The sequence below is a fragment of the Macadamia integrifolia genome, chromosome 11, assembly GCF_013358625.1.
Source record: "Macadamia integrifolia cultivar HAES 741 chromosome 11, SCU_Mint_v3, whole genome shotgun sequence".
NCBI classification, from domain to species: domain Eukaryota; kingdom Viridiplantae; phylum Streptophyta; class Magnoliopsida; order Proteales; family Proteaceae; genus Macadamia; species Macadamia integrifolia.
In genome coordinates, this window is record NC_056567.1 from 16,850,483 (window position 1) to 16,867,028 (window position 16,546).

Sequence of the window (16,546 nt, forward strand, 5' to 3'; positions counted from 1 at the left end):
TTTTTAGCTTCAAGAAAATGTAACATCAAGACATACATCATAAATGTCATAGAAATAACATTCAAAAAGTATATCGAAAGAAGTGATGATGGTAGAAACTCCTTGATCATAGTGCACTTTAGGTACAGTTATCATAGACACAGTCCCTACTGTGCTCCTCGGGTTTTGGTGTCACCAATGCGTGCCATACTCTATCATGGAAGATGACATATCACAATCCATCGGTACTGCCTACCTGCATCATCATCTAAAAAGTAACACGCACATGGTATGAGCTCCAACTAGCTCAGTGAGGGATGGAGTTTATGCAAGCAAACACATATAATCTATAATGCAAGATAATGCAGTTCATTTTATTATTATCCACCTACAACTAAATCAAGTTAATGCTATTGTGACACATTAGGCAATATCCCTAGTCCCAAAATTGTCATCAGTCACTTAGCGATACAAATCCTAATCTTGGTTAGGAGCCTATTAGTCCTAGAATACACCATCAGTCACCAAAAAACCTTTGATAACCCCATCCTAGCAACCATGACATTGGATTTACCTTCGACAATGTCATGTTAGTTTTCACCTCTGGCAATAATCACATCGTATAGCAAAAGTGACATCCCAAAAAATCTCATAGAATCTACCACAGGGGGTTATCCAACACCTCACCCCCTATTGATAAGGGGCCATACCATAGGGCAGTTATACCTAACCAGAATAATATGCATGTCTTTTGCAATGATACAAGTAGTACAAAATACATGTGAGGGTAACGTCTAGGGTCCTGGGTCCTTGGGTCCTCTCTTTCATCTACATCGTAGGCCCCATGCTACCGCATCCCCACTCTTAGACATACGTGGGCCTATTTTGCAGAAGGCCTTGGGCCCGATCTATAAGTAAAAGACCCAAAATTTGGTTTGATCCAGAGATGAGGGTAAGTGTCAAGTAATGGAGTTGAGAAGGTGTTAGGCACACACTTCACCTGTTTGAATGGTCTTCCTGTTGGAGGCTTAAGAACAAACGTTCTCCCCTTATTAATCTTACACTGCATGCATGGCTAAGTTATTGCCATGCTGCTATAAGCACTATCACATATGAGTTGAAAGGTCTACATTATAGCTATTTTAGTTGAGGACTCATACCTGTGCTCAACCCTAGTTTTGGGTCAAAAGGGGTGAGCCCCTACTGTTGCAGTCGCAAACTTTAGTAGATGTCCCCTGGAGGTGGATTCTACCGTTTACTTTCCTTCTTCAAAGACTTTGGCCTTCCTATAACCCTTCACAACTTTTGGGAATTTTAGAAGAATTTCGGGATCATTGGATAGTGCTGATGGAATTCAAAGGGATCTGGAGAAGACGGGGCTGCTAAGAACTTTTTAAGACAATCTTAAAGGTTGGGGACTTTTTGGATTTTTTGGATTTTGGCATGCAAACTATGGTGATGGGACTGGTGAGTATTTTGGGAAAACTTCACTAGACAGAGATTAGGATGAGAAAAAGTGAGGACTAAAAGGATTTTCTCAGTAATTTGAGACATTTGAAAAGGTAGGTAGCTCACAAGGAGATGGATAGGTGAAAATGTAGACTGTTGTGTCTCTTAATGAATGAATAGTCCCCTATTTATAAGAATTCAGACAAAAAGGGGAAAATTTTCATGGGTTTCCGAAAAAGAAGCCACCATAAGTCATTAATTTTTTGCAGGGCCATGGGATTTTTGCTAGGCCACGGTAAAGGAATATTCCTTTCCAGATTTGTAGATGTTGATCCTATCCTTCTTAGAGCTTATGACTTCCAAGAGTGGTCCCAAGAGATCCAGTGGTCCGATTTTCGTGCACCATATATCGTCGAAATTGTCTTTCTGAGTACTATCCATTAGTACGAATGTCGAGCCTCTTCAGATCAAAATCATTTGGGACTTGCACAGAAGGATTTTTACCCTATTGCACTCTGGGGATGTCTGACAATCCTTTTTTTATGTCGTCCCCACACTGTCAGAGAGTAGTCAGATTCGGTTCGTAAGTGGTCAATGTGCTAGTATCGAGTACAAAAAACGGCATGGCTTGGCCATGTATGGATTAGGGTTTTGGGTTGAATCTAGGCTGATTCGAAAGGCCGAATTCTCCTCCAATTAAAAGCATAGATTGCATCCACAACTTGTAAATCATCATTGCTAGAAGCAAGTGATAAAATTTGGTGTCTAAAGAATGTCCCTCTTTGGTCGAGGTATGTGCCACAGTCGAAGGGAAAAGTAAATAACTACCACATATTATCATTAAGAGCATGTATTGCCATCATCTTGGTCAAGGATGGTGGAGGTGCTATGAAAAAATTTGGGCATATGAAGTCAATTGATAAAAACTCGAGAAATCCACCAATAAATGAAAAATATTAAAATTCGAAAACCAATGAATTCAAGTAGTTAACTTTGTTTAACCAAGAAATTAATATGACCATATCTAATGGAATTTATTGGGAGTTGAGACCTTACTTGAAACTACGGTTACTAAGGGAAGGTATCTATTGGCTCTCAACGACTGATTCCTACGAAACATTAGTTATCATTTTGCGTTGATATATTTGGCCAAATGTGGCCATGCAGAGCCGCTCATAGCGGAGTAAAGGTATTGTGGTCAAATTAGCCACTCTGGGCAACTATAAACCGAGTGAGGGTATTTAGTTCTTTTGACACTCTAGGAAACTATAGACCAAGCAAATGGTTCTTTAGTCAAACTGACCATCGTAGGCATCTCTTAACCTAAGTAGGGCTATTTTAGATTTTTGAAATTCAGGTCAACCAGGGGTATATTGGTCATCCTAGACCTATACCTTGGCCCGCAATGGATTTTTTAAGTTTGGGCCAATCAAGGGTATTTTGGTCATTTTAGACTTATGCCCTTGTGATGGATTTTTGAAACTTGGGCCAACCAAGGGTATTTTATCATTCTAGACTCATACTCAGGGCTATGCATGTATTTTTCAAAGTTTGGGCCATCAGGGGTATGTTGGTCATTCTAGACTTACACAATGGACCATACCACTGTTAGGAGTTTTAAACGTGTTTCCATTTTTTACTGTTTAAAATATGTTTTACTGTATGCTTCCCAAAGTTACTTAAAAAAAACAATAAACTTCAAGCATTCCCGTTCTAAATACGTTTAATACACGTTCCACTTTTATGGCCTTTTTTAAGACTTGATTTTTGAACATAATGTCTATTTAATTGACCATATATCTCTCTTCCAAACTCTAATCGACTTGATTTTTTCACCAACTTGAAGCTGACGCAATGGACTATATTTATCATGATATTACCTTTAACTCAAATTCAATTCACGGACCCCGAAATTGAGCTATAAACTGACATATTTGCTAAAAAATATTTCTAAAGTGATGACTCATAACTCTGACTGAACATATATCACTTCAAGAGTGTGTTGACTACGTTGACAATAATAAACAACACCATAACCTAATCACATTGCTCAATAAGACTTTGGGCATGTGTGGTGTATGAATTTAGAATTGATGTTGGATGATATTCAATGATATGTCTTGAAACTTATAATGAGACATGGGATGTATGGCATTAATGTTAGATATTGTAGTTTTTTTGAACACTAGATGTAGATATTCATATAATAATTCCTTAATTTATATGAGTATACTTTATTCCCATTTGTTTGAAATCTACACGTTTAAAACTCGTACTGTCTGTTTTTCGATTTTTACCGTTCTCTATTTTTTTGATTGTATCATTCAAAAAAATTTGCTGTTTAAAACACGTACCGTCTGTTTCATTTTTTTGCCATTCTCATTTTTGTTAACAATGGGCCATACAATGGGACTTTCAAAGTTTGGGCCATCTAGGGGTATATTGGTCATCCTAGACTTATACCAAAGGATAAGCAATGCATTTTGGAAGTTTGGGCCAACCAGGGATTGTTGATCATTCTAGACTTATACCTTAGGCCATGCAATAAATCTTTGAAATTTGGGTTAACTGCTCATACTCAGCGCTATGCATGTATTTTTCAACGTTTGGGCCATTAGGGGTATGTTGGTCATTCTCATGGTTTTAAGTATCTCCGATACCGATACGATACCCTCCGATACGTATCTTAAATTTAGCCGATCGATACGATACACATCGATACGATACATGAAATTTTTAAAATCCTTTCGTATCAATATATATCCTACAATACATACCGATATGCATCAATATACCACCAATACACATCGATACGATACGATATGCCTCGATACGACTATGAAAATTATAAAATTGAGGTAAAATATATTCGTTTCGGTATGTATTGGTACGTATCGGTGAGTATCGGTATGTATCGATCGGTACGTATCGATATTTATTGGCACGTATCGGTGAGTATCGATATATATCGGTACGTATCGGTGAGTATCGATACGTATCGGTGAGTATCGATATGTACCGATACAGTGCGCTATGGTCATATAATGGCCAAGATGGGTAATTTTTCAGAAAAACACGATTTTTTGAAGGGTTTTTGTTCCAAAGTTGCTGTCAGCCATATTTCTCTCTAACTAAAGTGAAAATCAAGGTTGGGAACAAGGATTTTACATTTATGGGACAACTACAAACCTTGAATTCTTAGTACGATACCCTCAATTTAGTGTTTATGCATAATACATGTTATCAATAGCTTTTTTTAACAAATTCTTTATGCAAAAATGTTTAAAAAAATGTTTCATATCCATTTATGTGTGTATCTTTAGTGTATCTTAGTGTATCTCCGATACGATACGATACTGTCCGATACGTATCTTAATTTTGATCGACCGATACGATGACCGATACCGATACTTTAATCCTTGGTCATTCTAGACTAATACATTGGGCCATATAATGAACTTTCAAAGTTTGGGGCATCTAAGGGTATATTGGTCATCCTAGACTTATACCCTAGGATAAGCAATGTATTTTGGAAGTTTGGGCCAACTAAGGGTTTTTGATCATTCTAGACTTATACCTTGGGCCATGCAATAAATCTTTGAAATTTGGGTTAACTGAGGGTATATTGGTCATTTAGACTTATATCCTAGGCTATACACCTTAAAATTGTTTTAACAAATTATTACTCAGAAATAATAGATAAAAAGAATTAAAAATTCTACCAAAGAGAGCCTTAGGTCTTCAAAATCTTACGTTGAAATAAGTCTTTTTTGTAGGTTTTAAAATTGTAAGGGTGCAAGCAACAAGGGATATTTTAGCTCAGCTATTTTTTAATAAACAGTTTTAATCCAATAAATTTCGTAGGGTCCGAGGGGTTACTTGGGCTCTAAAAGTTTCTTTCCAATGTCAATGACATAGAAATCTGTATTACAGCCAGCTAGAAGGAAATCTGTATTTATATTTATGCTAAAACCTACTTAATTTATTAAACCGGATGAAGCCTCGCAGTAGTGGCCCCTATGCTAGTGTAGGATCACTGAGGTGGTACACATGAGCATCAACCATAACAAGGCTTTTTGGATTTCACAGGGTAAGCATCATACCTTTTGTTTTTGGGTGCAAGGGCTATGCATTCATTTCTCCTTAATTTTTTTTTTTTTTTTTTTTTTTTCTAATGATGGGTATCCAAGCCTTTGGCCTGACTAATCTCATGGGCCCATACTGACCCCACAACCGCATAAATCAGGTCATACTGGGGTTGAATGAGAACCATTCAATTTTTACTGAAAGCAGTGAAGAGCACTAAACACCCCAGGTGTGAGTGGCCCAAAGTGTCCCTAGTGGGAGTCGAACTTAGGACATCCGGGTTTATGGTCCATACCATTTCTCCTTAATTAAAATGCTTCTAATGTTGGAATAAATGCAGTTAAGTCATTTATGATATTTATTGAAGAAATTAATAATTTTAGGGAAATTTGCATCACTCTCCCCTATGCTTTAGTCCAATTACACCTATCCCTAGATTTTATTTATTACATTTCTCCCATGAAACACAACTGTGTTAGTGAGGTTTGAGTTTTAAACCATTAACTGCCATGTTTTCATTAATGCCCATATTACTCTTAACTAATGTCTTTTTACTCTTTTAAACTTTCAATACAAAACCTCATCTTCCATCTCAACTTTTTCTTCTCTAGCAACCAGCATATATGAACCTGTCATCTCCAGTGAACTACGAGGAGTCCCCTATCTAATATAGGGATCTTCGAGCTGCAAAACCAACTTCCAACTCCCAACTCCAACGACTCTCCAACACTAAGTTGTTCATCCAATTGCTTTGATTTGGGGTGAAAAACAAAAAAAAAAATATATATATATATATACACACATATTAGACTCAATGAATATCCCTTTAAAGAGCTCTATCAAATCTTTTGTTGTTCGCTTAGTTTGACAATAACAAGCTACCGCCAGTATTTTTTTTTTGCTAACGATGGGTATCCAGGCCTTTGGCCTGACTAATCCCACTGGCCCATGCTGACCTCACAACTGCATGGACCGGGTTATACCGAGGTTGAATGAAAACCATTCAACTTTCATTGAAAGCAATGAAAAGCACTAAACACCCCCGTGTGAGTGGCCCAAGGTGTGCCTAGTGGAAGTCAAACTCAGGATGTCCGAGTTTACAGCTCGTACCAAGTTCGTTACTCACCAACTGCACTACCCAGTAAGGAAGAGTAATAAGAACAGAATACGGTAAGGGAGGGAGAAGCTTAGACGAGGAGAAGAAGAGGGTGATGCGAGAGACAATTCCATGGAGAATGTTGTGTGTCATCACCTCCCACCTATCCTACACATTCAATCAAGACTGTCACTGCAAAGCTATAGTCAAGGTGCACGGGGTCTTACCATCTAGCCATTGGTACTCCACATCTTCACGGAGAATTCCATTTCGCCGGGTCCATGTCAGAGACAACGGGGCAATCGTTACACCATTCATGCAGGTCACTACATATGTGACAAGGAATTCCGCTACCTGAGGACAGTTAGAGTTACTGCCTTTGTTTATCGGGGCTTCTATTCAAAGCTTATAAAACTTCTCCTTCTGACCTTCTAGCACCAGGCAGGTGTTAGACTCTATACATCGCCATAGAATTCTCTCTCACATCACCCTCTTCTCCTCTTCTAAGCTTCTCCCTCCCTTACCGTATTCTATTCTTATTACTCTTCCTTACTGGTGGTAGCCTATTACTGTCGAACTAAGTTAACAACAAGAGATTTGATAGATCTCTTCAAAGGGAAATTCATTGGGTTTAATATTTTATTGTTTTCACCCTAAAATCAAAGCAATCTGTAATAAAAAATATAAAATAAAAAAATAAAAATAATAATAATAAAAACAAATTTGCTATTTTTTTTAGAAGTTGATTGATTACCAAATCAATAGAAACAAAATCGAATAGACCCTAATTTGTAGTATTATTATATATACAAAAGATTTCAGACTATCCACTTTGGAGGAAGTTTTCCTGAGCCTTTTGGGTGAACGCGAATATTTACAGCCACTTTCTTTGTGTACAGCTAGATAAGGATCAATAGATATGAGCCATTAATACTAAGACGATGTACATCGAGACAATATAATTATATGTAATATATACAGTTATATGTAAAGAAAATATTAAATGAAAATAATAGCTTGTAATTACGGTTAGAAATACAGTTTGAAGGGATATATTCTGAAATTTGAGACGGAATTGTACGATAGGGAGAGGTCATCGCCAGTGGACTTCGTCCGAAATAATGGCTCATATCTATTGTATTTCTGAGTATATCTCTTTAGACGTTATCCTCGGATAGGGTGTGTTCATTGCCAGTGGACTTCGTTGAAAATAATGGCTCATATCTATTGTATTTCTGAGTATATCCCTTCAGACTTTATCCTAAGATAGGAAGATCAGTTCATCACCTGTGGACCTTCTTGTTAGAAAATCTGAAATGTGAAACACTAACCAGGGATAGAGAGAGTTAATCGTCGGAGAAGAAATTTGTCAGAAATATGAAATGTAAGACAGTAACCTAGCTAGGAGTAAGGAGAGTACCTTCATAGACGGAGAAGAATGTCTTAATAAAAGGAGATCCTTGAAAGACCAGAAAAGAAGAAAGGTAGGGGATAAGGATTCGAAAGAGAAGTGACTTACCGTATGCTACCATGTGATAATATAGCTCTCAATCTGTGACAATATACCCTTTTCCATTTCTATCATCAGACCCATTGCCCATCTTTTAATTTAATTGGGAAAGCCTCGTAGAATCTATTTGTGAATCATCCAAACCCACGGAGGCTAACCAGTTGATACGGCTTGGGGTGATTCCTTTTTAATTGATGTGTAGTTGGGCATCATAGTGAAGATATATATGAAAAAAAAAAAAAAAACTGCTCGCCACGTGGCCTCGCAATGTGTTCCTAAGAAGGTGTGGGCTGATGGGGGGAGGGAGGGGTACTATCTAGGCCGTCTCCTTGTTCAGCCACTAGTGCAAGAAAACTGTGGAAGAAGCAATCATTATGTATCTTTAAATTTTAACATCTCCAACTTATCTCATCGTGTTTTCTGTATGGTTGGCCATCAATGGACATAGACAAGAGGTGCAACATGACCATCGTGCCCCTTCTACTCGATGCCCAAGTGACCGCTCTCATTGGATGGTACGTGGGATTGTCCAAGAGTCATATACCAATTTGGTACATTAACCATTCTGAAAAGAGTTTAAGGACCATATTTTACAAGTTGGAAGATAGAATGAAAGAAGAAAATATATACTGAAATTATTTAGAATTTGTTCATGACAAAAAGGATGGAGATGGTAATAGGTATGAAAATTGAGAAATAATCTACATCATAAATAGTTAAATAGTACAAGGACCATAGTAATTAATAGTCAGAAAACACAATCAAAAGACGTAGATTAGGGCTAAAACATGAACCAATAAACTTACCTGAAAAACAGAATGGTATCAATTCCTTCCACTTGATTATTTGTTTATGGACAAACTTTTTAGTTTGAGAGCCGACCATAATCTACAAGCTAAGGATGTACAATTACAACCTTATGTCTAGTCGCATGGGCCACTCTCAGACAAAAAACACTTGGGCACCGTTTGATAACGTTTCTGGAAACAAAAATGGATTTTTTGGTGTTTGATAAACTTATTTCTCGAAATGTTTTTTGCAGACATAATGCCACTAAAAAACCTAATAGTATCATCGGATGCCCAAAAGGGAAAGAGGGTTCAATTGACTCTTTTTATGTTTAAATAGTTGAGAGATTTATCGGGCAGTATAACCTTTTTTTTTTTCTCTCAAATTCGTTTCTAGAAACGATGAAACAAGTCCAACTTGTTTCGTCAGAATCATTTCTAGAATTGTAAATAGGCAAAAGTTTTGATTTATGTTTCTAGAAACGGGTAAAACGGAACATCTTTATCAAATGTTTTTTAAGCTATTTCTCCATTTCTGGGAACAATAAAATGCAGAAACGGAAGAAACAGAACGTTGTCAAATGGTGCCTTGTTCATATGCTATATAAGAATACTATAGTATATGGAAATCCAAAAAAAAAATAGGAATAAAAATAAATTACAACATCATAGTTGATATTTATTAGAATGTAATCATATTGACAAAATTAAAATATGAATCTGGTAGTTAAATGAGATATGAACAATATAAAATCTGACAATATAGAGAAATTGGAGGTAACACATCAGCCAACCATCAATTACATAAATGTTTCAAACATTAAAACCCAAATCTAAGAGTTGAAATATACACCCAACTGACATCGTATATGAGATCGAAACATAATCCCTCAGCCAACTATCAATTTTTTTTTATCAAACTTGGGAAAAAAAAAAACGCAAAGCATTTAAATTTTCATATGTAAGATTTCCAATTAAGCGGGCTAGCATAGTTCAAGGTTTGTCTCCAAAATCAGTTTAGTGGTGTTGACTACAAATGGAGTAAGCAGAAAATATCTAATAATAGTAAGTGATCTCTATGGAGATATTTGATTTTTATGGCCACACCTTAATGGTATGAAATATATATTACTATGTATGGAACTAAGGTATTGTTTCCTTAATGGGAAGGAAACCCTAATTTTCTTGCAGGGTTGATCTCTACCCTCACCCCTATATATAGTTATCATTGACCCATTAAGTGAGGCTATTGACCTAAAACAGAAGGGAAAGAGGGTAGACCAGACCAACAACAGTGTTCGTGTTACAAAGAGGGATCATTCTACTTTAGCCATGCATGGATACAGGTACACCATTCTTGTCTCTGTAATAATGGTATTATATGCCTATTTGATCTCCATGCGATGTATTGTGGATAGGTTTTTCTATCAATGGTATCAAAGCGGTTCATGGAGACAATGGGATGCAAATTTTTTATTTTATTGCATGAATCGGACCTTGTGGCCATCAGTAATGGTGTTTTCTAATACACTTATATCGAGAATTTATGTTGCTTTGGCCACTTTTCACCTGATTTTTTTTGTATTGTTATTTTTTTTCCGCCGTTGTGATTGTCGGTGTCAGAGCTCACTGCACTGGGAGTATTAGGGTCGAGAGCCATCTAGTTTGTGGGCTATGTATATTTTTTTTCGGAGTCGACGGTAACCGGCAAGGTCGATGAGTTCCCCATTTTATAAGTTGCAAGCTAATGGATTTTCATCTTTGTTTGATGACCTTTTTCCCCTGTTTAATAATAATAATAATAATAATAATAATAATAATAATAATAATAATAATAATATATTATTATTATTATTATTATTATTATTATTATTATTATTATTATTATTATTATTATATAACAAAGAAAAGTCAAAAGTAAGGAACAAGTGCCTGAAACACAAGTAGTCGAGGCAGAACGAATGACTTTGCTGAAAACAAGTGTCATCAAGAATGACTAGTGCAAGAAAAAATGACCAGTACGAGAGAAATATTTATTGACAGAAACGAGTACACAAAAAAGATGCACCAATGCCCTGAAAGACATTGAACTAAACGAGTGACGGAAAGAGAGTGACTAGAGCCAGAAGGAATCGATCTGACCACAATCCCCTCCAGATCCCATTCCGAACTAAACAAGCCAGAAGGCAGTGAGTGAAGGTAGAGGAAGAGGAAAGCTATGTTGACAACTTTTAGATACAAGCCCAACTAGCGAAATAAAAAAATAAAAAATAAAAAATAAAAAGTGGGGGAAAGTTACTTTACTAATTCTTTTTGTCTTTTGGAGAAACTACACAATTTTTTTTTTTTTAACTAAGATACAATTGGAAAACATTATGTACATATTTTCAATAATAATAAAAAAAGAATATCCAACATTATGTTCATCTTTTCAAGGTGGGGTCATGACGTTTAATTGGTTGGTTCATAATAGAACCATTAAAGCATAATTATTTATGGTTTTACTCCTCATGACATTTGGTTTAGTCACTAGCACATTATATGATTTTATTATTTCATATTTTTTCTTGTGCTAATTTGTTCAGTCACAATAGGAATTATTATGCAACTTGTGTTATTTTAATTACTTTCATAGAAATGATTATTCTTCCTAGTGTTGTTTGTAATTGTCACAATAAGAATACTTAACGGATGCCAACACTAAAAATTTTTTGTGCTTTTTGCTTTTTGTGTTCCATATTATTGTACAATTTCTTAATGAAAAACTATTGAAAAATAATGGGCATACGGTATTTTTTATTTTATTTATTTTTTTTTTGTAATTTCAGAAATTAGGCTCCACTTAATGGGCTAATTGCTGAAGATGCAACATTGCTATAGACCATCCGGATGCACTGCAGTCAAGGAAGCCATATGGTAAACGATGTGCTCTTGCCACCACAGGTGAGTCTTCGTTTGGTCGGTTTCGCTTAATGGTGTAAGGGTGACGTTTTGGGCTTCACAACTTTGGAGGTTTTTGTCTTGCCACCATAGTTGACAAAATTTTCAAAATGGTGTTGTTTCAGGCTTCTCGCCTTGCACATGAAAGATTTCACTGCGTATTGGGCAATCTTGCCACCACAGGTGTGACCAAGACAATGTTGGATCTTTTCACAGTTTGTATTTTCATACAGTTATTAAAAATGATACTGGGATAAATCTGATTAAAAAGCCCAAAATTAGTCAGTTTTCATTATCTTATTGGTATATAGATATGCTTTCGGTTATTGTATATTGTATGTTTTAGTAAAATTTGGGTAATTATTGTTGCTAGCTATAACTTCCCAATTGTCTTCCATCAAATTCCTAAATGGTTTCAATTTTGAGGAATGGAAAGATTCCCTTACTGGGTCTCTTGCAATCATGAGACTTGATTTGCCCTCAGAAATGATGAGCTCTCCAAACCCACAACTAAGAGTAATACCATTGCAAAAGCACTTTATGAAAAGTGGGAGGAGTTCAACAGATTGTGCATGATGATTATACAACATACCATGGACAAGACCATTAAGAATAGTGTGTCTTCCAAAGAAAAAACTAAGGATTTCCTTGTAGCTATAAATACCAAGTTTACCAAACTTGATAAGACTAAAAAGGACATATTTGGAGTGGTTCTCATCCACTCGATATGATGGCACAAGTGCAGTACTTGATCACATTATGAAAATGGCCAACTATGCTATCAAGTTGGGTGAGATAGAAGTGAAGATATCTGATTCTCCTCTTATGGCAAATCATGCAATCACTTCCATCACAGTTTGATGCTCTTAAGACCTCCTATATTGCACAAAAATTAGAGTGGAATCTTGAGGACATGACTTCCACATTAGTACAAGAAGAGAAAAGAAAGAAGAAGAATAAACCTAATTCAGCTTATTTTGTTTCCAATATTCCTGGTAAAAAGGAATTCAAGAAAAATTGGAAAAACAAGAAGATAGGCAACAAGCAAGAAAAAAAAAATAAAAGAACTGAAAACCAATAAAATCTGAAACCAAAGAGTGAGGCTTTCAAGGGAAAGTGTTTTTTCTGCAAGAAGGATGGACATAGAAAGACAAATTACTATGACTTTAAGAAATGGCTTGAAAAGAAAGGTACATCTTTAGCTCTACTGTGTCTTGAATCAAATCTAGTAGATGTTTTCCCTTATTCATGGTGGATTGATACTGGGGCCACTACTCATATCACTAAGTGTTTGCAGGAATTAAGAAGCAGGAGGAAACCAAGGGAGGAAGAAATGATGATCTGCATAGGGAATGGAGGGAAGACTAAAGCTGAATTCATAGAAGTAGTTAGATTACTTTTATCTACTGGTTTTGTTTTAGATTTGAATAATGTGGTTTATATACCATTGTTGAGACGAAAACTTGTTTCTGATCGAGGTAGAGAGTTCTATGGTAGATATGATGTAATTGGACGTAACCCTGGACCGTTTGCCAGATTCTTACAAGAATGTAGTATTGACGCTCAGTACACTATGCCTGGTTCACCTGAGCAAAATGGGGTGGTTAAAAGGTGAAACCATACCCTTATAGATATGGTGAGAAGCATGATAAATAATTCAACTTCACCTGATTTCTTATGAGGTGATGCTTTGAAAATGGCAACGTATATTGTGAATAAAGTGCCTAGTAAGTTTGTTCGCAAAACTCCCTATGAATTGTGGACTAATAAGAAACTAAATTTATCTCATTTTCATGTTTGGGGATGTGCTACAGAGATGAAACCTTATAATCCTCAGAACCATTGGTGGTTCTGATCATAGGACCATTGGTGCTACAGAGACGAAGCTTGATCATAGGACCATTGGTGGTCATTTTAGCGATTATTCTAAAAGATCAAGAGGATACATATTTTATTGTCCTACACATTCTATTAGAGTAGTGGAATCAAATTGTGTAATTTTCTTTGAGAATGATATGGATTTTTAGCCTACTCAACCATGTAACTTTGTTTTTGAGGAGAAATGTGTTTTTGTACCTATGCCTGTGACGCTGCCATCTATAGTAATACAGCCTCACATTGAACAAGAGAATGTCTCCACTTAAGAACTTGTGCAACTTATAGTGGTTGAACCTGCATCCCCTATTGTCGATGAGATTCAGGACCATATTGCAGTTGATATTCCCTTGAGGAAATCATAGAGAACTCATAGGCCTGTTATATTTGATGACTATGTTATTTATTTACAAGACCATGAATTTGATATTACTTTGGATTCCAATCCAATCACTTTTGATTAGGCTATTAATGGTCCCAATTCATCAAAGTGAATGTTTGCCATGCAAAATTAATTGAATTCTATGTTTGTTAATGAAGTTTGGGATTTGATTGAATTACCAAAAGGATGCAGATCGATTGGTTGTAAATGAATTTTTGAGACTAAACAAGCTCTAAAGGTGAAATTGAGCGTTACAAGGCCAGACTTATAGCAAAAGGATTCAGCTAGAGAGAGGACATAGATTATAAGAAAACATTCTCACTAGTCTCAAAAAAAGATTCTTTTAGAATCATAATGGCTTTAGTAGCACATTTTAATTTGGAACTTCATCAGATGGATGTCAAAACAACTTTTTAAAATTAAGATCTTGAAGAGTATGTTTATATGCATCAACCCCTTGGTATCAGGCAAGCTGATACAAAGCACATTGTGTGCAAACTCAAGAAATCTATATATGGTTTGAAAAAGGCATCCGGATAGTGGTACCTTAAGTTTAATGAAATTGTAACTTCTTGTGGTTTCAAAGAGAATCTTGTGGACTAGTGAATTTATCTGAAGATCAGTGGGAGTAAGTTCATTTTCGTTATATTTTTATGTTGATGATATTCTTCTTGTTAGTAATAATGTTGACTTTTTACATGAGACAAAATGATTATTATCAAGTCACTTTGATATGAAGGACCTTTGTGAGGCCTTTTATGTTTTGGGTATTGAGATTCATCTTGATAGGTCTTGTGACATTCTTAGTTTGTCTCAGAAAGGTTATATTGAGAGGGTATTAAAAATATTTAATATGTCAGCTTGTTCCCTTAGTAAGGCTCCAGTTGTCAAAGGGGATAAATTTGTTAAGTATCAATGTCCACAGACAAAATTGGAGCGCAATCAGATGAAGAATATACCTTTTGCATCTATTATTGGTAGTTTAATATATGCTCAAGTTTGTACACGGCTAGACATTACCTATGTTATTAGTGTACTTAGGAGATACTTGAGTAACCCTGGTGAAGCGTATTGGGTACCAGCTGAGAAAGTCATGAGATATTTATCGGGCACTAAGGATTGTATGCTTACTTACAGAAGAACTGATTCTTTTGATATAGTTTGTTACACTGATGCAGATTTTGCTAGATGTTTACAAAAGAACTGATTCTTTTGATATAGTTTGTTACACTAATGCATATTTTACTAGATTTTCAGATGACATCAAGTCTACTTCTAGATATGTTTTTATGATGACAGGTAGGGTTATATCTTGGAAGAGCGTTAAGCAGACACTCACTGCATCTTCCACTATATAGGCAGAGTATGTGGCGTGTTATGAAGCCACTGTTCAAGCTTTATAGTTAACGAATTTTATTTCGGGGCAACAAATTGTTGACTCTATATCTAAACCATTAAGGATATTCTGTGACAACTCAGTTGTGGTTCATTTCTCTCATAACAGTAAAAGTATTTCAGGCTCTAAGCACATTGACATTAAACATTTTCTGGTTAGAGAGAAAGTTCAAGAGTCACAAATTACAATAGAGCAGATTGCTATAGAAAATATGATTGTAGATCCTCTTACTAAGGGTTTGACTCTAAAAGTTTTTCAAGAACATGTCAATAATATGGTTTTGTTAGTTCTTTTAATACATTTTATTAGTGGGAGTTTTGCTCAGTATGTTCAGATGCATTTTACTTTTAGTTTATTTTATATTCATGATGTGTTATTATTGTTTTCAAGAAATACATGCATCTTTTATTATGACTATTTGTTTATGTGTATACACTTATTTATTTAGCTCAGGCTTTAAAACACGTTGTGTCATGTTAGGAAGGCTAGAGGTTGTTAAGTAGCCTACTAATATCTCCCTAAGCAATGTGGGAATAAAGTTTGCACATCTCACGGATCTCCTAAATCCCCTGGTACTTCCCCCATTGTGGCCCCATATACTGTCGAGGTCTGCTCTGATACCATTTGTAATGCCCCAGCCCCATTAACCTTGCACAATATTATTCTCTTTGGTCAATGGGTATCAAGGCTTTAAAATATGTTGTGCCATGTTAAGAAGGCTAGAGGTTATTAACTAGCCCAGTAATCTCTCCCTAGGCAATGTGGGACTCAAGTTTACATACTTCACCGATTTTTTAATTCCCTTGGTACTTACCATATTCTTGGTGGGGATACCTCACCGATCTCCCAGGTGAGTCTGATACTTACCGCATTCTTGGGTGTCACAAAAATAGATATGATGATCATTGTTACATGTAATTTTCATACCACACTTTCATGCTGATCAGCCAAAGTTGGTGAGATTATGAGCACTTTAACATGTTTAGTCCCATATCACTTTAGATGTGATGATTAATATGGTTGGGTGTTTGTAATTTTCATTCGG